This window comes from Eurosta solidaginis, chromosome 1 (assembly GCF_040869045.1).
Source record: "Eurosta solidaginis isolate ZX-2024a chromosome 1, ASM4086904v1, whole genome shotgun sequence".
Classification (NCBI taxonomy): Eukaryota; Metazoa; Arthropoda; class Insecta; order Diptera; family Tephritidae; genus Eurosta; species Eurosta solidaginis.
Window position 1 is genome coordinate 100,978,237 of NC_090319.1, and position 22,875 is coordinate 101,001,111.

General features: G+C 37.9%; 1 protein-coding gene and 1 long non-coding RNA gene across 3 annotated transcripts in view; both read right to left on the reverse strand.

Annotated features, from left to right (window-relative positions):
• The window catches only part of rtet (major facilitator superfamily domain-containing protein rtet), a 93,653-nt gene extending 89,102 nt beyond the window's left edge, over positions 1 to 4,551 (reverse strand). Inside the window, exon 1 of the mRNA XM_067759362.1 lies at positions 4,352 to 4,551. The gene's annotated coding sequence lies outside the window, so the exon portion shown is untranslated. The remainder of the gene's footprint in view (positions 1 to 4,351) is intronic.
• LOC137237004 (uncharacterized) lies at positions 1,285 to 2,212 on the reverse strand. Of its 2 annotated transcripts, none has more exons than XR_010948750.1 (3): positions 2,046 to 2,212; positions 1,893 to 1,990; positions 1,285 to 1,827 (listed from the first exon to the last, which is right to left on the reverse strand). It is a non-coding gene; the product is annotated as an uncharacterized lncRNA (long non-coding RNA). The 2 variants fall into 2 exon arrangements; XR_010948751.1 differs by having other exon boundaries at positions 1,285 to 1,836.
• Positions 4,552 to 22,875: the final 18,324 nt, after the last annotated feature.

Genomic DNA, 22,875 nt, shown 5'->3' on the forward strand with positions numbered 1-22,875 from the left:
CGCAGAAAGATGTTCTGCGCAAAAATACTATGGACCCCACCCCCGATTTCGGAGGGACCCGGGGTCATTTTTCGGTTTTTTGTTAATATCTTTTGAACGACTTACAATTTATAGCTATCATCCGGTGGCAAAATCCTGAGCCAGATAAATAATTTTGCATGTAAATGTAACAACAACGATTTGAGCAAGATAAATCCAGATAGAAGTCTGGTTCAATTTGTGAGCCAGATAATTTGTTAATTACTTCTTTTTAGGTTGGCAACGCGGCCTTTAATATACCTACCCTACAAGACGGAGGTAACTAGCATAGTGTACAAGTACAAGTGTGTTGACTTCTTTCTGACAGGCACTCGCTTAAGTGGGCATAACGGGAAAATCTGGGTTGTCATTGTTGTTTCGGTTGAAAAAGTTCAATTAGGGTTCTGTGCAGAGACGTAAAAGATTGAAACAGGGTTTATGTAGTCACAAAAGTGTTGCTCCTGTTCCACAGCATTGTAATTTTATATCATGGCGAAAAGTGTTCAGTTCAGAGTTATTGGTTTTCATTAAAAGTTTAATTTATTACGGAGGGTTACTCCTTTAATTGTAAAAAGCAGAGAAAACGTAGTTTTTCAAATTATTGTGAAAAACTTTTTAATTTGAATTTCTGTACCCAAGTTCACTATGAAAACTGAAAAATGTACACTTATTGAAAACTCATTTGCACACACAATTTACACTTTGAATTTAATTGTGTTTTTATGCACAAAATTTTGAAACTAAAAACAAAATTTTCATTTGTCAGAAAAAATAAAGAAAAAACTGCCTAATGTCAAAAAACCCTATCGAAATACAAACTGGCTTGTTTGTTTTTAATGAACTACGTTGAATTTTTCTTGTATTTCGTTAGTTTTTTCAAATATAGTTCACATACTTTCACCAGTATTGAAACCTTATTGGCTCGCTAGACAAAAAATATAAGAGAAAATACAAGAAAAATACATAAAAAATAAAGAAGCGTCATATAGGAGTTTGATTTGTTTGCAATTACAGCACCATTATATTTGCAGGAGGCTTTCACAGCTACAAAAATTAAGGCGGATTTAAACAGACGCTTTGGTTGTGTTGCATTCATTAATTCATCTGTCGGGCGAAGTATCGAAAAATTTACATAAATGCTTTGGTTGCGTGCCTACGCTAAACTATATTTCAAAAAACTAACGAAATACAAGAAAAATACAACCTTTCATTAAAAACAAACGAGCCAGTTTGTTTTTCGATAGGTTTTTTTGACATTCGGCCGTTTTTTCTTTATTTTTTTCAGACAAATGAAAGTTTTTTTTTTAGTTTGAAAATTTGGTGATAAAAACACAATTAGAATCAGGTTTCTTGTGAAAAAAGTGAACCATTAGAGAAAGAAATAATTTGCGCGTGTTATTTGCGTTTTTTTATTGTTAAAAATGTTAATGTAAAAATAAAATGTAAAACATAAACAAAAACATGACAAACTCGCTAATTATGGGGGAATAGTGGCCTCGCTTTTTCATGATAGAAATTTTTTTTGTGTTTTGAAGTTCCGATAAAGTTTCGTTAGTTTTTTTAGCTTGAAATCCAAGCAAAAATAAAGTAGTGTCATATATGCTTTTGAAGTGACCAAAGCGTTTTATATAATTTTGCCCTTATGCATTTGTGTAAACAGCCTTAGAAGTGAAATTTTTCCATGTTACACGTGTGGCGCTTTATATTTTGACTCTAATTTAAATAAATTTTGCTTTCCGTATGTTTCCGCATTGTTGCAGGCTACAAATCTAGTATTCTTATTTCCGCGGAAATATGCAACTATTACATCTGTAAATACTACAAAGTTTTATTTAACTATTAAATGCAACTCAGCTTGAAGTACTCTTACGTACCAAAAATGCAACTCTAGACCTGAGATTTGCATCAGGTGAGCGAGGCTGTTTGTAGTTTTCACGTTTATCGCTTAGTTGACACACTTGGTATAGGTACACTATGAAAAAAACTTTAGATTATTTAGCTCAAATTTTAAAGTGAGAAATCCTTACGAATTTATATATATAGAATATATAAGGCGTTTTTGTTATATGTATGTCATTCGACTGCCTATTTCACTTCCTTCCACTCTATTCGCAACATAACCTCTTTTAAGCTGCCAAACAATGTTCTTGGACACGTATTATCAGGCTGTCGTATAGAATTACAATTGCCGTCTTCCAGTGAGTTTTACAGCTCCGGCTCACGCTCAATTCTCACGGGAATGCTCTGGATCATTGAGGGACTTGAGAAGCAGATGGCGGGAAATTTTCGCACACGTGAAATGTGATAGGCAGATGTCGCCGCTGTTTTTCATTTAACTCATACGGCGAAAGGCTAAGCAGCGACATCTAGTTTTGAAAAAGTAGGTTTATTAAAGGCAGCGTTGCCAAACTAAAAAGAAGTAACAAATTATCTGGCTCAAATCGTTGTTGTTGCATTTACATGCAAAATTATTTATCTGGCTCAGGATTTTGCCACCAGATGATGGCTGATTTGACGTAAGATCCCAACAAAATAAAAAATTTATCAATACTTGTGTTGGCTGAAGGCGCCCAATAATAATTTCCGCGCCTCAATGAATTTTCTCAGAACTTCAGACTTATGCCCGGTTTTTCAGTGCAACTTTAAACTCTGGTTAAATTTGACTACAGTTTAACTGTGCCACTTTGTTCTATAACAAAAAATTTTAAAACGAAAATTCAGTTTGGCTTTAAAAAACTAGTGGAACCGGCTATTAACCGGCTTACCGGATTTCTTTTAGTCAAAATATGTGAAAAGCGTGTGTGGATTGCATTTGTAGGCCGAATGCGATGGAGGCCGCTCAAATAAGTAATAACGGAAATGCGATTTGTTTGAGGAAATGCGTCGCATTCGGATTTTATTCGCCCAAAATGACGCATTTGGTGCTGTGTGAATATGATATAAAGAAGGTGTACTCTACAAATAAATGAGGATTTCCTATGGTTTGAAATTGAAACTTAAAAACCAAACTTTTAAAATGTAGTCTCGGGATTTCGGAAGGGCCAAATGGCTTGGGAGGCCCGGGACTCGAGACTCGATTCCCTAGTCCTCATTTACATAATGAGATTTTTAATTATGGTACTTAACTCTTAATTGGTAAATAAATAATCAATCGGAGATTTAGAGATTTCGACTTTTGGTAATTCTATACGACAGCATGACACTCTTAATACAAGTCCAAAAATGGCAAGAGGTATATGAAAAGACGCGTTTTGGATCCAGAATCGCGAATCCGAAAGCTGAGCTAATAAATTTTGGGTATGTCAAAAGATATTTGCGAAATAATTTGAAAATTTTCATGTGGTTGTGGTAATTTTGATGACTTTGTGCACTAACAAAAAAAAAAAAAAACTGTGAGTAAAAGTGTTTTGAGGGGTATAGTTTTGGTCTCCAAAGCGGTGTTGAACAACCCAGCGTAATTTTTTATAAGCGCGGACGAGAGCCACAATGCAGAACACCTCTTGATATTTTTGGACGAGTATTAGCAGTGTCATGCTGTCGTATAGAATTACCCGACTTTTTTCCTACAAAAAAGTAGTTTCTAATTGGAAGTATGAAAAAAATCAGAAACTTGAAAATTTGACAGAAATAATCTAGTTCATAGGATGGAACATATGTAAATGCGTAGATTATGTATAGAGGATTTATTGTAAATTAATGCACGTGTAAACTTCAACTGCAAATATCTTCGGACAGAGACACAATTTTTTTTTTCCGCCTTCGCATTATTGTTGTCAAGGTCAATACGCATCTTTTGACACCTCTCTCGATATTTTTGGGAGCGTTAGCAGTCAACTAGACTTTTTTTCTTAGCCGGCACCTTTTACCATATACAATATACAGACTTTGGTTTGCTTTGTAGTTTAAAAAACATTTAAGATTGTCAGGGTGTGGGTGTTCCCCGCGTTGGGGCTGGAACCTACCTGGTCCCGCTCGAAGATCGTATATGATGAATGGCGGAAGCGTAATGACTGAATGATCGCATCTAAAATAGAGACACTTTAGACGCTGTTGGTTAAATCAATAATAAATACAGAGTAATTCCTAGCGAAGAGGAGGCATAACAAATCGAGCAAACTGGGGTATCCCAGAGCAAATATCCAGAAATATTTTTTTATCAAGCAATAGTTCACGGTCTAATGAGATCGTAGGATTGGTCGAACGCATAAACTTAACCATGTGAAGATTTCTTCCAAGAAAAGTTCACGAGAATATTTCGTATAAAGACATCTTTATTAGATTACGAATTTAAGTTTGTAAAGATAAATCATAGTTTTTATGGACCAGAACTCACAATATTTACTTTGATGTATCACAATGGTGCCGCCGGAAGATCAACGCAGCTATAGGCCATGGCGAAGGTCTGCAGACCGGGAAATCACTGGGTGCACAATTATTCTAATATTTTTCACTAGATTACATGCAAAATTTGATAAAAAAAGAAACACACGCGAATAAGTTGTAAAATTGTAAATAAACAAGAGAATTGTCAATTGCTAGGAAACATTCGGAAAGTCACCAACGAGAAGTCCGAAAAGCTCTGCTCAGAGGTTGCCAGATGGTAGTTAAGGGTGTAGCGATAATAAGGAAAGGGAGAGATATAGGGCTATAATGGTTGCGATTGAATATATGTATAAGAAAGTATGACAATAGAAAAACGGCAAAGGAAAACGGTATCGGTGATCGATTCTGCCGATATAAAAAGGGGTAACTGTAGGGCAAGAAGATCAAACATATTGAAAAAGACAAGCAAGTTGGCAGTACGCGGGTGATTTTAAATTTTAAAATAAAAAGTTTTTTTTTGGTGACAATAGGTTTCCCTGTGAAGTCCAAAACCCCGCGAAGTCCAAAAACGGACTAGAAAGTAGTGCGTGTTACAAAAGAAATTTTAAGCAAAGTTTAGTGCGGCCGAATGGCTGGTTAGTTTGTGGCAATAATGGTATGGCAGGTGAATGGAGGTAACCAGAAATAGATTTTGGCGGAGGCGAGAAGCGGAGGCAGCCAGCTAACCCAGCACTGTGGGCTTTCCTGTCAATGTTTTGTGGAGTCTTGACCGCTTGGCATTTTATTTAGATAGGAGTGAGTTAAACGGGTAAGTCTGAAGTGAACAAAATCCTTTTTTTTTGTAATCTGTGAAATTCTTTCGCGCCAATTCGGGGTTCACGTTCGGCGGTTACAGTCACCAATTCTGGAATAATGTTGACCCAACATAATGCGTATGTGGGTGTAGTTTAATTAGAGGAAATTCCAGTAATTTTCTTCCGAAGTTCCATTTCTCTAAAAGAATTTTTTTTGTAAATTTATTATTTTTTTGAAATTAATTCGTGAGTGTGTCACAACCACCCTAATACCGGCGCGCCCGGTCAACTGGCCTCATGGTCAGGAACGCCCAATTGGCGTGGAAGCATTCAATAGCTTCAACGTGCGCCCAAATGGTGAATGTAACTTTTGTTCCTACAGGGAACATACCATCTCCAAACAAACAAAAGCTTCGTCAGCGCCAGGGAGACTATTTTTTTTACAACACTACCAATTGCGTCACCAGTATGGACTTTAGCAGCGAGACTGCGACCGTGGTATAAATGTCATTGCAGAGCATCCGAAATATACAAAACCGGAAGGGCATAAAGCTAAAGCAGTCCAGTAGGCGATCATATATTTATTAAACCATTTTTTTATTAATTAGGGTTGCGGAACCATTTCCACAATTTCGCTAGTAGACGATTATATTTTAATAAATACTTGTCATAACTAGGGTTAGAAATATCGAATTGTGTAAACGGTTGTCTGGAGGTCGGACATAAGGAAAATATACCAAACGGGTAAATTCAAGCACAATAAGTCTTTTTTTTTTTTTTGCGCCGAGGCAGATGCATGCTTTTCGCTTCCAACAAATCCCCTCCGCCGTGGTAAAAGAGCTCTTTTAGGTAGGCATTAGGGTGTTTGAGGTGGCTGAAAATTTTTACTCAAGATTGAGTGTGAAGTCGTTTGGGGTACTTTGTGCGACTGATAGGCCCGTAAGAAGATGAAAGTTATTTAATACGTTACCACATACATTTTTGGTTTATATAAAAAGAGAATATCCCTATATTAATATGTATTGGATTCATATGTTTGTATAATTGGTTTTTTTGTATAAATTATCATATCTTGGAATTTTTGTCCAAAGTCCAAAAATTCATGGACAAGAATTTACCTTATAACGGTGCATTCATTGTGCCCCCGACATTTTGTTTAAAGTTTTCTTTTTGTACATACAAAACTTTGTTTTATGTAGTTGTATGCAAACGTTTTTGTTAGGGTGTGATACGATTTGATGAAAATCAGTATGATATACATGTTTTTTATTGAGGTCAAGGAATTTACAGCTTTTTTTTGTATCCTTAAGACGCATGTCCTTCTTTTTTTTTGTTTAATTTAAATTTCTTTTTTTGGAATTGGAAATAATTTTTTTTGTTTGCTACCGGCTAGAAAATTATACATATACATATGCATGTTTGATGATGATATTATATGTAATAGTTTGCGTATGTGGAGTTTAGATGTAAAACCTTTATTTGTTATAAGCACACTTATGGTAATCCTTGCGGCATAGGAAATCTGTGTAAAACTCAAAGCCTGAATTTTAGGAATCATTTGATTAAATTTTGTTAGTATAGACCGTAAGCTTTTTTTATCATTAAAATGTTTTATTGAAAAAAAAAGGAAAAAAGTAAATATGGTGTGCTAATTTGATCGGTTGGGGAGGGGAAGGATGACGACAGGGTAGGTAAGAGGAGTCAGGCGGAGCGGAGATAAAGGGGACCTGATGAAGGCCGAAATTATCGAGCGGTCCAAGGTAGGGTGGGCTTCTTCCGAGGCGTGTGCATGGATGGAAGATAGAGATGATTGTAACATCCGCCCCGCATCGAGGTGGACAAGGGTTAAGGGCCCCGACCCCTCACACTGAGCTAGCTGGGGGACATTCCACATTGATTGCGCAAAGGGGCGGATTCACCTTCTAATAGGTGTACGTTACAATAATAAATGGCGCCCAATCGAAAGCATAGAGAGGGGGCCGCTATAGTGATTATAGCGGCCAAACAAAAGAATTTTTTTTTAGTACCATATACATATAATGGTGATGAAATAAAAATGTTATCGTGAGGATTGTACAGCAGCGCCGCTGATTGAAATAGGCGCCCGGCAATGAGCAAATTTGAAATTCGAAATCAACATCTAATTCGTTAGTAATAGCAAAGCTCATTTCATATAAATATATTTCAATCTTTAAAATATACATATACATATTTTGTTCACGTATGCAATCATCGAAGTAAACGGGGCTGGCCGTATGCGACCAACACCCTGTTTCGGTGACTTATTCATGGTGTTTGATCCGAAAATTTAAATGCAGGAGTTGGAAGCAGATGGCAAACCCTAGCAATATCCCATAGATGGCATAGCCGCATTAGGGTGGCAGGCTATTTGCATTTTTTTTATCTTCTTAAATTTACATTTTTTCTTGTGATTCATTACAATACAATCATTTTTTTTTTGTAGCTTCAGATAAAAGGAAGTCCTTATTGAGTTTTTTTCTTGTTAATAAGTTGCCCCAAAATTTTGGAATTTTTACATTATGACCTCAAGCGGTCGATTGCATAAAGCTTGTGTTGCACAATGTATACGAATTTGGAAACACATCCACATATTGATTTTTTTTTGAAATACTGAAGTGCATACACCCTCGTAGGAACGCAAGTGTTTGCTCCAATGACTCCTAGCATCAAAACAATTTTTCTTTGATAGGCCTGAACGTCATCTGAACCCCCCCCCCCCCCCCCCCCCCCCCCCAAACCTATGTATGTGAAATTTGAAATTATTAATATTTTTTTTGTGAAAACAATTTGAAGTCAAATAGTTTGACATAAAATTCAAATTATAAATAATTTTCTTTGAGGAAATATCGAAATTAGATAGTTGAAACTGATCATTGAAAACGATTGGAAGTCAAAGATTTTGATATTGAAGTTAAATTATAAATAATTTCTGGATTAAATTGATCCGCGAATACGAGCGAATGTATGCCATAAATTTTTTGATATAAATTTTTTTTTGAAACAATTGTTGCGACCAGATTTATAATCGAATTGGTTTTTTTTTGCGGAACAAAGGGGGAAATACTGTGCGATAGGTGTAAAACACCAATCGTATGGGTCGCTTCGAACCTTATAACACCCGATACAAGACTAAACAATTAAATAAACTAAAATCGTCCAGTATGGCGAACTCCCAGGACACTACTTTTATAGATCTTTCTGATCGATTCGGGAGCGGTAGCACAGCACAAGCCGCAGGCGGGGATGATAGGCAAACGAACATAACCAACGTTTCAGCTGAGGCAAACAAGAGCACCGGTACTGTTCCGAAAGTGCCGAAAGAGCAACCGCAACCATTACAAGTTCCACCATCGAACTTGAAATTTCCACCACCTATTACTAACAATACTGTCGAACCAAATCGAGCGTCTGTAGGCAATCCTCGTGGCATCAAGGATGAGTTAGCACCCATTCTAAAAGAATTGATGGTCGAGGCGAAACAAGCGATTCTGACGGAAATTCGTGAGAGTTTACCGGGATTAGCTAGGACAACTCCAAATACGGGTACAGCCTTAGAGCCGGCAAGGGGTAACGATAGGGTACGGAATCGGAATAATAAGCGACGAAGACATAATTCAAGTATCGAGTCTCGTGATTCTAGGCGTTCCAGCGATTTGGCTACACACGCTAATACAAAGAATCATAACGTGAATAGAAACAACAATCACCCTATGCTCAGTACAGCAGCCTACATGCGCAATAATCCACCACCAGCTCGTCAACCTCTTATTGTCGAAGAAAGGGAATCAGCACCTATCCCTGCAGGACGTGAAGAAGCATCAGGAATAAGGGAAAGGGAATTGTCCAGGCCAGACATTAAGGTAGAAAAATGGGGACTAGACTTTAAAGGGCACCGCGACGCCATGCCAGTCGAAGATTTTATATTCCGACTAGAATACTTAAAAGGTCAATACGGGTGTACATGGAATGAAATAATACCCGATTTCCATCGATTGTTGAGCGGCGAAGCACGCGAGTGGTACTGGCTTTATATAAAGTCGCACGGCAGAGTCGATTGGCCGAGTTTACAGCTCGCGCTGCTACGCCAATTTTCATCACAACGTACAGATTTCGAGATCCTCAGGGAATTGACAGAGAGAAAGCAAAGGCCGGGAGAAAATATCGACGAGTATTTTCACGCAGTTGGTATTTTACGTTCGCGACTCAAAAATCCGATACCCGAATACGAGATAGTACGGTTAGTAAAAGGGAACTTGCGCGAATCGTTAGCTAAAATGGTCTACCCTATTTCGGCATATTCCCTAGACCAATTAAGAATGGAATGCAAGGAGGTCGAGCGATGCTTTCCGCGCGTGGACCGCACGCCGTTGAATAGTTTTACGCCACGCACACAATATGTGAATGAAGTTTACCCATCTGGAGATGATGAGCGTTTTGCTCCCGGTGATGAGGGTCAAGTCACCGTGGAGGAAATACGTCATCAGTCTTCAAATAAGCAGTCGAACGTTCGCAGAAACGTTTCATGCTGGAATTGTGGCGCTGACGGCCACTTTTTCACCGAATGTATGTCGCTTCAGCGACGCATTTTTTGTTACAAGTGTGGCAAACAGGATGTCATCACTCCTAAATGCCCAATGTGTAACCCAGCGGGAAACGCTTCGCGGAACGCGGTTGTGACGGGGGAATCGCGCTCCACCCAAACCTCGTCAAAGTAGACGCGTCAACCAACACGGAACCGTATAGGGAACCCGAAACTACAACTAAAATTTGCATTTTTGATAAAAATACGAAAACCATAAAGCCGTCAAATACTAGGAAGGAAAATACGATTTCCTATGAAGAGCGACTTAGGAAATACCTCGAAACTCGGGAAAGAATTTTTGCAGAAGGCATTGTCATGGGACGTCGGGCAGTTTCGCGTAAAATTCAGAAGGCAAGGGAACGATTTAAAAAGAGGAAAAAACTTCGACAGAAGGTAGTGGCATCTATTAAGAAAATAAGTACCACAGACCCGCGTGTGTATGCGGATATAGATATAATGGGCATACAAACACGCGGCTTACTAGATACTGGCGCCTCCGTCAGTATTCTAGGCCGTGGCTGTCGGGAGTTTGTAGAAGAGTTAGGAGTTCCTATCGAACGTTACGTGTCTTCTGTCAAAACTGCAGGTGGCCGCCGACATAATGTCTTAGGCAAAACAACTTTACCGGTAAAGTTCAATACAGTAGAACAGAAAATTACATTTTTTTTATGTCCATATTTAGAACAAAAGATTTATCTTGGGGTAGATTTTTGGAGAAATTTCGAGCTGGCACCGAAGTTATTTCCGTTAATGAAATAGATCTAACAAAATAGAGCAAGATTTGGTATCTGATGAAGACAGGAACGAACGTCGTGTCTTACACTGTTTAACGCCAGAGCAGAAAGAGCGTTTGGAAAAGGTAGTCCAGGGTTTCAGAACCTATGAAGATCACGGGTTTGGGACGCACAAGCTTAGAAAAACATATAATCAAGTTGGTCGACGAAACAGTACCGATTAAGGAGCGACATTACCCTCTTTCGCCGGCGATGCAAGCCATCGTATACGAAGAGGTCGACAAAATGTTGGAGTTGGGCGTAATAGAGGAGAGTGAAAGCCCGTGGAGCAACCGAACAACAGTGGTAAGAAAACCGGGAAAAAACCGCTTTTGTTTAGACGCTCGTAAACTAAACGCCGTCACGGTAAAAGATGCATACCCCCTACAAAACATAGAAGGAATATTAAGTCGCATCGACGACACACATTTTATAAGTAGCGTCGACTTAAAATTTGCTTTTTGGCAAATCGAACTAGACGACGAGAGCAAACCCTATACCGCTTTCACTGTGCCTGGACGCCCACTCTATCAATTCGTAACTATGCCGTTTGGACTGTGCAACGCTGCCCAAAGACTATGTCGCCTAATGGACCGTGTCATTCCACAAAGATTAAAGTCAAATGTTTTTATCTATTTGGATGACTTACTAATCATCGCTCCTGACTTTGACTCACATCTCCGAATTTTACAAGAAGTCGTCATCTGCTTAAGAGACGCGAACCTTACGATTGGATTAAAAAAATCGAAATTTTGTTTTAAAGAATTGCCATATTTAGGTTATATTGTAGGAGGCGGGATGTTAAAGACAGATCCTGAGAAGGTCAAAGCAATACAGAAAATCCCTGTTCCAAAAACGGTAAAAGAGGTGCGCAGTTTCCTCGGAACTGCAGGATGGTATAGGAGATTTATAAAAGATTTCGCCACAATGGCTGCGCCTTTGACCGATTCGTTGAAGAAAGGTAAGAAATTTGAATTGTCTGCAGAAGCTATTGAAGCATTTAATAGCTTGAAAAGAGCTCTGACGAGCGCTCCGGTACTTAGGCATCCTGATTTTGCAAAAAGATTTTGGGTACAATGCGATGCATCTGACTACGGTCTGGGAGCAGTACTGTACCAAAAAGAAAGCGATGGGGCGGAGAAACCCATCGCATACTATTCGCAAAAATTTAATGATTGCCAGAGGAAGTATAGCACGACGGAGAAGGAATGTCTTGCAGCGGTGATGGCCGTCAAGAAATTTCGACCGTATATAGATTTAATGCCATTTACAATTGTGACTGACCATGCTAGTCTTAAATGGTTGATGTCGTTAAAAGATTTGAATGGGAGACTTGCTAGGTGGTCACTACAGCTACAAGCTTTCAATTTTGAGATAGAACATCGTAAAGGTTCGGATAATATAGTGGCTGACACGCTCTCTCGTTGCATTGAAGAGATTACAGAATCCCCCATAGGCAACATGGATACGGTCGAATTTGAATCCAAAGAATACAAAGAACTAATTGATACGATAGAAAACAACAAGGAAAGGCTGCCTGATCTAAAGGTAGAAGACGGCATGGTTTTTAAAAAGTTTTTGTCGAAAAACGTAGAATTAGGAGAAAATGAATGGAAGTTGTGGGTCCCTGAGGCGTTGACCTCAACTCTCATTGAAAATGCACATTGCCCAGTAATAGCTGCGCATGGGGGTATGGCGAAGACGTTGCATCGGCTAAGGAGGTTGCATTATTGGCCTAACATGGTGGTACAGGTTCGCAACTTCGTGCGGGAATGTCAAACTTGTAAAGAGACAAAACCCTGTAATGCGGTTATGAAGCCAGGGATCGGTAAAGAGGTAGTAACAGTCCGGCCATTTCAGAAAATATATGTCGACTTCTTAGGCAAATACCCGAGGTCTAAACGTGGAAATTGTTTTATTTTCATCGTCGTTGACCACTTTTCTAAGTTTATCTTTTTAAAGGCGATGCGTGAAGCTACTGCAAGCAATGTGGTTAAATTTCTAACCGGTGAAATCTTTCACAAATTTGGGGTTCCGGAAATATTACATTCCGATAATGGAAAACAATTTATGTCCAAACAATTCTCGGAACTGTTAGAAGCCTATGGAGTTAAACATTTAAAAACAGCTTTTTATTCACCGCAGTCGAATGCTGCTGAACGGGCGAATCAGTCTGTGTTAGCTGCTATTAGATCCTACCTAGAGAACGACCATCGGGATTGGGACCTATATCTAACTGAGATAGAATGTTCACTTCGTTGTGCAGTTCGTTCCGCAACAGGGGTGTCGCCATACTTCGCGCTGTTCGGTTTCAATATGTTCACGAACGGGGCAGACTATGCATTGGCACGGAAATTGGATAGCATGAGCGATAATGAAGTCTTCTTTCTCGACCATAGTGATAAATTAAGGTTAATGCGCGAAAGGATAAAAGAAAATTTGCACGAAGCATGCGAGACAAACGCGGTTCGCTACAATAAAAGAGTCCGCGAAATACAGTTCAAACCTGGTCAGGAAATCTATAAACGTAACTTTGTACTTAGCGACTTTAAACAGAATGTAAATTCGAAATTTTGTCGCAAGTTCACAAAGTGTCGAATTTCAAGGGCATTAGGGAACAACATGTACCTATTAGAGTCATTGGCGGGGAAGAGTTTGGGTGCCTGGCACGCGAAGGATCTTAAACAATAACCGAAACCTAAAGAACTGGGAAGTTAGGGACCTAATGTTAGAGGGCCTAATGCTAAAGGATCTAATACTGAAAGACGTAATGTTAAATAACGTATTACTAATTAAACTAAAACTAGTTAGCTTACCCTAAATAATTAAGTGGTAAATAACTTAAAACTAAATAATTGTATGCGAAATAAATGAATGACTTAAAGCTAAATAGCTTAAAGCTAAGTAACCTAAAACTATATTATATCTTAATACTAAACAGCCGAAATCGTTCACCTGGAAAAAAATACAAAATGTAATCAACTATGTAAAACAATATATTCAATACTTGCGTAATACCCCCGCCGATGAGGGTCAAGTCGGCGGGAAAGACGTCCCCAATAAGTACCCGTACGCAGTTGCCTAGAAAGAAACCAAAAAGTACGAGTTCTTACACACATATTTATGTCTTTATCTATACTTCCCGTAACATATGCCCGACTAAGCTCTCGAGGCAGGAGACGTTGTCAGGGTGTGGGTGTTCCCCGCGTTGGGGCTGGAACCTACCTGGTCCCGCTCGAAGATCGTATATGATGAATGGCGGAAGCGTAATGACTGAATGATCGCATCTATAATAGAGACACTTTAGACGCTGTTGGTTAAATCAATAATAAATACAGAGTAATTCCTAGCGAAGAGGAGGCATAACAAATCGAGCAAACTGGGGTATCCCAGAGCAAATATCCAGAAATATTTTTTTATCAAGCAATAGTTCACGGTCTAATGAGATCGTAGGATTGGTCGAACGCATAAACTTAACCATGTGAAGATTTCTTCCAAGAAAAGTTCACGAGAATATTTCGTATAAAGACATCTTTATTAGATTACGAATTTAAGTTTGTAAAGATAAATCATAGTTTTTATGGACCAGAACTCACAATATTTACTTTGATGTATCACAATGGTGCCGCCGGAAGATCAACGCAGCTATAGGCCATGGCGAAGGTCTGCAGACCGGGAAATCACTGGGTGCACAATTATTCTAATATTTTTCACTAGATTACATGCAAAATTTGATAAAAAAAGAAACACACGCGAATAAGTTGTAAAATTGTAAATAAACAAGAGAATTGGCAATTGCTAGGAAACATTCGGAAAGTCACCAACGAGAAGTCCGAAAAGCTCTGCTCAGAGGTTGCCAGATGGTAGTTAAGGGTGTAGCGATAATAAGGAAAGGGAGAGATATAGGGCTATAATGGTTGCGATTGAATATATGTATAAGAAAATATGACAATAGAAAAACGGCAAAGGAAAACGGTATCGGTGATCGATTCTACCGATATAAAAAGGGGTAACTGTAGGGCAAGAAGATCAAACATATTGAAAAAGACAAGCAAGTTGGCAGTACGCGGGTGATTTTAAATTTTAAAATAAAAAGTTTTTTTTGGTGACAATAGGTTTCCCTGTGAAGTCCAAAACCCCGCGAAGTCCAAAAACGGACTAGAAAGTAGTGCGTGTTACAAAAGAAATTTTAAGCAAAGTTTAGTGCGGCCGAATGGCTGGTTAGTTTGTGGCAATAATGGTATGGCAGGTGAATGGAGGTAACCAGAAATAGATTTTGGCGGAGGCGAGAAGCGGAGGCAGCCAGCTAACCCAGCACTGTGGGCTTTCCTGTCAATGTTTTGTGGAGTCTTGACCGCTTGGCATTTTATTTAGATAGGAGTGAGTTAAACGGGTAAGTCTGAAGTGAACAAAATCCTTTTTTTTTGTAATCTGTGAAATTCTTCCGCGCCAATTCGGGGTTCACGTTCGGCGATTACAGCCACCAATTCTGGAATAATGTTGACCCAACATAATGCGTATGTGGGTGTAGTTTAATTAGAGGAAATTCCAGTAATTTTCTTCCGAAGTTCCATTTCTCTAAAAGAATTTTTTTTGTAAATTTATTATTTTTTTGAAATTAATTCGTGAGTGTGTCACAACCACCCTAATACCGGCGCGCCCGGTCAACTGGCCTCATGGTCAGGAACGCCCAATTGGCGTGGAAGCATTCAACAGCTTCAACGTGCGCCCAAATGGTGAATGTAACTTTTGTTCCTACAGGGAACATACCATCTCCAAACAAACAAAAGCTTCGTCAGCGCCAGGGAGACTATTTTTTTTACAACAATACCAATTGCGTCACCAGTATGGACTTTAGCAGCGAGACTGCGACCGTGGTATAAATGTCATTGCAGAGCATCCGAAATATACAAAACCGGAAGGGCATAAAGCTAAAGCAGTCCAGTAGGCGATCATATATTTATTAAACCATTTTTTTATTAATTAGGGTTGCGGAACCATTTCCACAATTTCGCTAGTAGACGATTATATTTTAATAAATACTTGTCATAACTAGGGTTAGAAAATATCGAATTGTGTAAACGGTTGTCTGGAGGTCGGACATAAGGAAAATACACCAAACGGGTAAATTCAAGCACAATAAGTCTTTTTTTTTTGCGCCGAGGCAGATGCATGCTTTTCGCTTCCAACAAATCACCTCCGCCGTGGTAAAAGAGCTCTTTTAGGTAGGCATTAGGGTGTTTGAGGTGGCTGAAAATTTTTACTCAAGATTGAGTGTGAAGTCGTTTGGGGTACTTTGTGCGACTGATAGGCCCGTAAGAAGATGAAAGTTATTTAATACGTTACCACATACATTTTTGGTTTATATAAAAAGAGAATATCCCTATATTAATATGTATTGGATTCATATGTTTGTATAATTGGTTTTTTTGTATAAATTATCATATCTTGTAATTTTTGTCCAAAGTCCAAAAATTCATGGACAAGAATTTACCTTATAACGGTGCATTCATTGTGCCCCCGACATTTTGTTTAAAGTTTTCTTTTTGTACATACAAAACTTTGTTTTATGTAGTTGTATGCAAACGTTTTTGTTAGGGTGTGATACGATTTGATGAAAATCAGTATGATATACATGTTTTTTATTGAGGTCAAGGAATGTACAGCTTTTTTTTTGTATCCTTAAGACGCATGTCCTTCTTTTTTTTTTGTTTAATTTAAATTTCTTTTTTTGGAATTGGAAATAATTTTTTTTGTTTGCTACCGGCTAGAAAATTATACATATACATATGCATGTTTGATGATGATATTATATGTAATAGTTTGCGTATGTGGAGTTTAGATGTAAAACCTTTATTTGTTATAAGCACACTTATGGTAATCCGTGCGGCATAGGAAATCTGTGTAAAACTCAAAGCCTGAATTTTAGGAATCATTTGATTAAATTTTGTTAGTATAGACCGTAAGCTTTTTTATCATTAAAATGTTTTATTGAAAAAAAAAGGAAAAAGTAAATATGGTGTGCTAATTTGATCGGTTGGGGAGGGGAAGGATGACGACAGGGTAGGTAAGAGGAGTCAGGCGGAGCGGAGATAAAGGGGACCTGATGAAGGCCGAAATTATCGAGCGGTCCAAGGTAGGGTGGGCTTCTTCCGAGGCGTGTGCATGGATGGAAGATAGAGATGATTGTAACATCCGCCCCGCATCGAGGTGGACAAGGGTTAAGGGCCCCGACCCCTCACACTGAGCTAGCTGGGGGACATTCCACCTTGATTGCGCAAAGGGGCGGATTCACCTTCTAATAGGTGTACGTTACAAGATGTTGTGTCTCTCCATTATAATCTCACGATTTTATAATAATAATTTATTTGAAATTATATTAAGTGATACAGAAACAGTTTGAATTATGGTAAGAAAAATCTTTGACTGAAAATATATGGCAAAACATTTTTTCTTCATAAACTTGAATTACATAGATTGCTACAATTTCAACCACAAATAACCTATCCAGATTGTGCATTCACGAGTTCAAAATTGCTTTGTTCTGCGCATCTACCATGGTTCAATTATATGATTGGCTCATTTTATCAGCTGATTTTATTTATTTCATTGCATGGCCGAAGGGATTGTCAAAAGGAGATGGCAAACTCAAAATGAAACCAACACATTGGCAACATTTTCTTACACATACAAAAACTGCTAAGTTTTATGTTTCCATTCCATACCATTGGCACCAACACCAATACAACAGATTTTGACAATTTGAACAGATATATTTTGTTGCTTTACATATGTGCCAACCATATAATTGAACCATGGCATCTACCTCACAGTTGCCTACTTAACCGAATGAAAGAAAGAGAGAAAAAAACAAGAGCTAAAGGAAAATGACGAATTAATTGCCCATAAAAAACAGCTGAACTAATGTTTACATGCGCAATGCGCCACCTTCTATAATTCCATCATGAATTTCAACACTCCTTCTCAATAATGTAATCCTAGCTTAAACCATAAATTATTAAATGTGCATGTATTTAAAGCTTTTGTAAATAAATCTGCTAACTGGTCTTCGGTATTGATTGCAGTCAGTTTTAAAGCGTAGTCATTGGTGCCGTTTGTCGTATCGCTGTAGTCGTATCCCTAAAGCTGCAGACATTGGTGCTTTATCGGTAACCGTATTGGTTACCTTATAACAGCTGATTCAACCAACCTTATGAGAATCAATGCAATCGGTTATTGGTGCCGCTAAGGTCGTAACCATATCGTAGCCAACCAATTGGGCAAAGAGGATAAATATAATAAGAGCCGTCACTCGTTATTTTTTAGGCATTTACTCGATGTAAACTATGAGGTAGTCGCTACTTTTTTTTGGGCGAGATGTTTATAAATGTCTTGTATACATTTTCAGGGGGTATTTGTGTTTATTTTTCAGACTGTATTTAATTAATTATTTAATTCTCTTTCCAAAAAACACGTTTGCATAAAATGACAACACCGCATGGATAAATGGAAGGCAATTCAAAAATGTCCCTCATAAAACAAAAGTAGCGACTACCTCACAGTTTACATCGAGTAAATGCCTAAAAAATAACGAGTGACGGCTCTTATTATATTTATCCTCTTTGAATTAGGTTTTGGTTTATCGTCGAAACGATGAACAGCTGATTACGTTATGGATACGACTACAGCGATACGACAAACTGTACCAATGACTGCAGCTTAACGTAACCCTATCCGATACATTGTTATCGATTAATGGTGCCTTAACCTAAAAATCGTGAAAATTTCATAAAAATGAAAACGCAGAAAATTACAAACATATTCCACAAAAAATAAGTCTCATAGTCATAAAGTATCCAAAACAATGAATAAAATCTACAAAAAGTTATTAAATTCACCAACTCACATATTTTTAGGTTATCGTTACGGCGGAAAACCAAAAACCACTTGGTTGGCTACGATACGGTTACGACCTTAGAGTTACGATATGGCACCAATAATCGAATACATTGATTCCCATAAGGTTGGTCGAATCAGCTGTTTTACCGATACGGTTACCGATAATGTACCAATGCCTGCAGCTTTATATATTAATGTACAGTCATGTACACATAACCGGAATGAATATAAATTCTTTAAAATATAAGACCTGATAGGACGAAAATACTTTTACAAAAAAAGGTAACCGAAAAATAATTACTCCAATTGGACAAAAACCAACAATTGAATGGATAATTAATACCAAAAATCAAATTGAAATAAATAAGACAAATTGAATATAACATGGCGTGGTGCCAAGTAAAAACCAAAAAAATACCAAATCGCAAGCTGCTACTCATGGTTCTGGCCTCTATGGTATTACCATTGTGCATCAGTGGAGCCAAAATTACATATACACTTTGATGATAATAACAATCTGAAAAAATAACCATCTGATATACAAACTGGCGTTATGGACTAACGTCCATGCCAATCAATAAAACCAAAAAAAATAAAAATTTATATTTAGAAATATCAAAAAAATAAAAAAAAATTTTACAAAAATATGTATTCAATTAGCGAGACATTCTCATATTGTTTTATACCATGGTGGAATAACCCATGGTATAAAATAGTAGGTAGTTCCACTCACAATTTTTTGACGTATTTGGGGATTTTTGAAGTTTCATAATGTTTCTTGTTTTGCTAGAAGCGTTGCCATACCGTTACTGTTTAAGACGATATTGTGTTTTTTCGGGATGGAAATTTCCTTCGGAATGAAAACGCATTGGTCATCTGAGATAATAATAATATGCTTTAGCACGATTTATGTGCATACATATCGATTGAGAATACAGTAAAACATGCAATTTTATTGAAAAATAGTGGATAATTATTCATACATTGGTTAATGACTCATATCTTTATGGCAGCTTGACCCCTAGACAGAAATAAATACACAAAAAATCCTGTTCTAGCATGGCCCTATTATGCATGCCTCTATAGTGGATATTTCTCAAGGCATGTTGAGAAAAAGTTTACCTCCAAAGTCTGCAGTGAGTGCTAGGTGGTTAATATGTTACGTTTGTAGGACGCCACATCCATGTCAATGCTACAGGGGAACATGCTGACCCCTGAGGCCCTATTCAGTAACTATGAGTTTTGAAATGTACATTTTTCTTTCATACAAATTATATGAAGAAAAAGTGTACATTTTAAAACTCGCAGTTACTGAATAGGGCCCCTGGCCAAACGGGGAAAAGAACTCTGATAATTAGTGGCTAACCTGCAAAGCTACAGGGAAATGTTCTTCCCTAAAATATGGTTTAACAATTTCCTCCTCAAGCGCTACGCTTGCATTATACAATAAATAAATAATGTCGACTTGTCGCCAATTTATCACCATTCAATTTCATAAAAATAGCGTTTAAGTATGCTAAACTCTTTAGAAATTGCGGTGTCGGTTCATAAGGACCCAGGCCCGACGAGAGGGGGGAGACTGAGGGGGTCATTACCCCTGGGCCCGGGCTTTGGAGGGGCTCGGGAATCTCAAAATGCTATCCAAGCTTTTTGCTTACAGAAAATAAACAAACCATACCTTTAATCACATTTCGTAGATAGCAATCATTTTAAATTTCAATAAATTTTATAAAGTTGAATTCGTTTTCTGTTGCAGTAGAAAAATTCGGTATGATGCAAATTCGTATACAGTGATATACATGTATGTATGTATGTATGTAAACAGCGATTTAAAGAAATTTATTTCATACAATTAATGCCATGTTTAAATAAAACTCTATAAGTAATAAACTGTACTTATTTTTTCATTAGTTTTCACACCTCACGGATTTTTAAACTGTAATATTTCTCGCAATCAATATAATAATTTATATTCTACAAATATATTAGTATTTTATAAAGAATATGTATATCTCTATGTAAACATATTTACCCATATGTTGTGTCAGGGTGTGGGTGTTCCCCGCGTTGGTCGCACTTTGGCCCGCTCGAGTTGTACGGCCAAACTCCCAAGTCGTTGGCAAAGGTACCTAGAAAGACGAAATAAAAGTATGCAAAAGTAACAATCCTTATATTCATTATTCTAAGCAAGTGTACTTCCCGTAAACTCGACATTCCAAGGTCCCAACACCTCGTCCGCTACACCTCAAAGCCGGAGCCTCCTAGTTCCGCACTAGAAAAGAAATAAAGAAAAAAAAGGAAAACCCATTTTTATTAATTTGGGAATAAATCACTTATATAAGTTCACAATTTTTTTCTGTTGGGTAACAAATGCATCAAAATTACAACTACATGAAAATTGTCAGTTTCTACTGCAAATATTTATAATTGAAAATAACATTGTTATTACCTGTTGTTAATGTGCCTGGTCGCATTTGGTTGTCGTTCTACACCTGCCTTGATCAGGTTGGACGCTATCAACAACTCAAGTCCCTTTGTAGGTTTAAATCCCTGCGCTATGGGACCATACTGGCGAAGTGACTTCTTCCAAGCCACTCTAAAGGCACAGCGTAGTGCCTATGAACCGCACGGAAGAGCCGCGCTGCCCTTTTCGCAAAATATCACTCGCGCACTAAATTTTTCTAATTAAATAACTCGAAAACGATAATTATTTAGCACGAGTTAAATAGCGCACAGATAAAAATGTAAACAAATAAGAGAACTGTCAAATGGGGTATGTTCACAATAGAGGAATTGGCAAAAGCTCCTTTCCAAGGGTTGCCAGTTAGCCATCGAGAGTGGTGAATATAGGAAAGAGACGAATATAGAATGGAAATGGTTGCGGTTGATTCTGAAGGATGACAATACAAAACGGTATAGGAAAACGGTGCCGGAGATCGGTTTCAACGATATAAAAGGGGGTTTCTGTAGGACACGTAAAACTATTGTATTATTGAGAAGCAGTCAAAGCGGTAGTGTGCGGGTGTTCAAAGTTGTGGCGGGAAAGTGAATAAGCGAAATCGGTGAAAAAAGTAAGTTAAGTGAATTTCCTGTGCGCGCAAGGTCCAAAAGGACAAAGTCGTAAATTTTTTGCTAACGAAATGTTGGCCAAAAGGCCCTAAATTTCGAAAACTGCTCCGGAATCTGGGCAATAATAGTAATGCTAAAAGCCTCAAGTTTCTACAAGTATCTGTGGTAATAATGGTAATGCAGCGGTAAGTCACGAGAAGATCCTGTGTGAGGGTGGAACGAGGAAGTGAAGACACACGTAACGAAAGCCTGATCCTTCTTTTTGGTATATGCAGCATAGCCAACTACTTACCGTTGTAATCTTCGAGAGACGATCGAGCCGAAGGAGACTGCCCGGAGTGCACTACAAACGTTTTGGTAAGTTCCAAAATAACAAAAAAGTGTTTTTTTTTATTTTTTTCTTTTGCGTCAAATTGCCGCTCACATTCGGTGACCACAATCACCACAAAATCCTCAAGTGAAAATCCCACTTTCTGTTTCTAAAAATTTTCTTTTGTATAATATTTTGGTAAAAATAATTTTTTTTTGTTGGGGATAGTTTTCATTTTCGTTCACAACCACCCTAGCATGGGTGAAGCCAATTTATATGTCGCATACGGACGTTCCGAAACGCGTGAACGCCAAATTGGCGTGAACATTCCTAGTTACCTGATACATGCCAGCGCCAGGAAATTAGTTTCAACAGATCTTCCAAATTATTTTAAACTGATCTCACATCATATTTTAACCGATTTCGCATCATACAATTTTTATTCTCAACCGATTTCACGTCATAAGATTTTACCACCAACCGATTTCACGCCAATAAGGAACCGATAAGCGAAGACAATAACCACCACGTAGGAATCTGGCCACAGTGCTGGCGAGAATATATCTACCGGAATTATACCAACCAAACATAACTTTTTGGATTAATGGCATATATATGTATACATAATAGCAATTTATATTTTTGTCTTAAGTTTTTTTTTTGCGACCTAATATAAGATTTGTGAACTAATGTAATAACCTATATTATTGAATGTTGTATATGTGAGGAGTTACCAATCGCTCACCGGAAGCACCAAACGTATAAATTTTGCCTAAATTAACCTGGTTGGAAAGACCCCAGTTCGAATGATCCCCCTCAACCCACATAAAAGAGCTCTTTTAGGTAGGCTTTAGGGTGCGTGATTATTTAGAATTTTGCTCAAATTGAGCCTACGACGGTTTGGCTTTACTTTGGTGGCGAAAGGCCCGAAATATACTTATAACTTTATTTCCATGTACATGTAAGTTTTTTTATATGGAACCCTGCTTATACAGAACCAATCTGCATCAGGTTTTTTTTTTTTGTCATAAGGATCAAATGTCACTACGAATACGATACCGTCTTGAAAACTCTTTCTTTTTTGTT